The sequence below is a fragment of the Montipora capricornis genome, chromosome 11 (genome assembly GCF_036669925.1).
Source record: "Montipora capricornis isolate CH-2021 chromosome 11, ASM3666992v2, whole genome shotgun sequence".
Classification (NCBI taxonomy): Eukaryota; Metazoa; Cnidaria; class Anthozoa; order Scleractinia; family Acroporidae; genus Montipora; species Montipora capricornis.
The window spans coordinates 37,988,304-37,990,803 of record NC_090893.1 but is presented as its reverse complement, the minus strand read 5'-3'; the positions used below and the strand labels follow the sequence as shown (position 1 = coordinate 37,990,803).

The window sequence follows — 2,500 nt, the reverse complement described above, 5'->3', positions numbered from 1 at the left end:
TGTAAGTTGTAATTTCAGAAAAATGAAGATGAAATGATGTTATGGCCCGCATCAAGAGTTATGCAGTGTCTAGGGACGTGCCACTCCCATTATACTTGATCTATGTTGCGGCATTTTTAGAGAAGAGACAATTTTAATACAAGATTTAAAAAAGTATCAACTTTCACAGGAAACCACACACATAGTAATGTCAGGCTCATGATTGGCTAAGAAGTTTTGTTTTCGCTGGAAAATTTATCTGTCACCTTAGTCTTAGTAGGCCAACTTCGAGTTGCGTGCTCAAAGTCATGGGCGAGCGACGCAAAATCTTTTGTGTTGAGGATTTTGAACAATATAAAAAAATGTCCCTGCATGCAAAGTGAGAAGCATTGCTCAATAAAAAGAATTTGTGAGTCATAAAAATATTAAGCTTGAAGATTTCTTCAGAAACAGTTGCCCGCACAAGAAAAACGATGTGATCTGCCACACAAATATGAGCTAAGCAAATTAAGAAGAGTTCGAGAAATTCCGAGCTTTGATGATAAACAAGTAAAAAAACACTGTGAGTTGAGCGAAGGAGGTTTCGTTGTAGCACCAAAGCACTACTTCGCTAATCGATCTTACTTTGCCGGCCTCTTTGATCACATCAGAGGACATCCATTTAGGAGGAAGCCAGAGCGTCTCAGACTCTCCTAGGGGCATTGGCAAGAATGCTTGTTCCTCGTATGAGGCCTCTTAAGGGAGCTTCGCTGAACCTGTTGTCACATTTGCTACATATTTTTTCCTGTTATATATTGCATCTTTGTCTCATTTTCGCTCGATTGTGGGCCGGGGTGATTTATTCTGCCTTAAGTTTAAATCAGGTGCTCATGTCGTTTTGTCACGTTTGCTTTTTAAGTAAAGAGTGGCTATGAAATGTTTCAAAAGTTTCTCATTAACCAACGCATCATTGAAGGCAAATGTAAAATCTGTTGAAACTCTTTGTGAAAGCTTGTGTCTTTCTAGACATGACTATTTTCGACAAGGTATCCCCCCGAATTCTGAAAACCGTGGTTCTATGCGGGGTCTGGGTCAAGCCTATTGTGACGTCTACAAAGGGACGTCGCCCAGTACACATTGAAGCGAGTAAGACATGTTTACAAAGTAACTTTTAGTAAAAAAGCGTCAGTTCAAGGCGATATGCCAAACCGGTGTGTGGTCTTTGTAAGGTAAGTTCCTTTGCATGGGTCACCACTCAGCACAATCTCCCCCGACCCCCCCCCCCCCTCCAAAAAAAAAACAAAAAACAAAAAACAAAACTCGGAAATCGGGAAGGGCGTGAAATTAAAAAATAACTCGATACTCTTTGTCCTCCACAATTTTGCATAACAATTGCTTTTATTTTCTCTTGGGACCATTGTAAATCCCAAGAGAAACTTGAAACAATGCTAATACAAAGAGTATTATGATATTTTTAAAATTGGCCTGTTGTGCCAATTGTTCCAGTTTTTCTTGGGACTTACAAGGGTCCCAAAAGAAAATACAAACGATGCTAATGCAAAATTTTCGAGGAAAAACAAAGAATGTTATGGTATTCTTGAGAGTGGCCAAAGGACACCTTATGTATACGCCACGCCACGCGTAAGCACCTAAAGGTAATAAACACTACAAACACGGCCATTAGATACATTTACGGTCCTTGTGATAATGACTGGCTGTTAATGTAACGCTCCCTATCAGTTGCCTAGAAAAGTGTCATTCCTCTTACACCTTTCGTTGCACTGTTTCCCCCACCAATAGATGGTTTTCACTCACGTGAGTTGACGGCCATTTTGGTGTACAAAACAATAGAAAATATTTGCGCAGAATTTGCATAAAAATAGAGTTAAGTCCCCAAGGGAGAGGATGTCTATTGTTCTAGTACACCAAAATGGCCGCTGTGACGTCACGTGAAAACCATCTATTCACGGTAACATGTGGTTCTGTTTTAGTCTCCTTGTCTATTTTCTCGTCTCAACATTGTCCTCTGTACGTTCTTACTTACAGCGAAGAAGCTACTGTGCCATCATTTGAATGTCTGACCTTCCCTTGTTCCCCTCTTTCTTCACAAACATAAATCAGTGAAACACAAAATTTTACTCTACTTTCTTTTTTATTATGCCAATGCACCATCTACAACATAACAGAGCACATACTTTAAGTGCAGCTTGCACTTTTACAAAAATTACGAAAATTAAGAAACTGATTTATTATACTTATCGTTATGTGCTCCTTTTCTTTAAAATGTCAAGGACTATCGCTGTTTCTAGTTTAGGGCCTGGCATATTTACTTACAAGCTAACTTATTTTGTTTTTCTCGTTCCCCTCCTTCTTCACAAACATAAATCAGTGAAATTGAACTCTATTTTCTTTTCCATTATGTTAATGCACCATCTACAACATAATAGAGCACATAATTTAAGTGCAGCTTGCACTTTATAAAAATTATGAAAATTAAGAAATTGATTCATTATACTTATCATTATGTGCTCCTTTTCTTTGA

At 38.4% G+C, this 2,500-nt stretch overlaps 1 long non-coding RNA gene across 1 annotated transcript in view; it reads right to left on the bottom strand.

The window, feature by feature from the left end:
- Window positions 1-2,091: 2,091 nt before the first annotated feature.
- The window catches only part of LOC138023720 (uncharacterized), a 2,386-nt gene continuing 1,977 nt past the window's right edge, over window positions 2,092-2,500 (bottom strand). Inside the window, exon 2 of the long non-coding RNA XR_011126777.1 lies at window positions 2,092-2,500. This exon is cut by the window's right edge and continues 1,725 nt beyond it. This is a non-coding gene — a long non-coding RNA (uncharacterized lncRNA).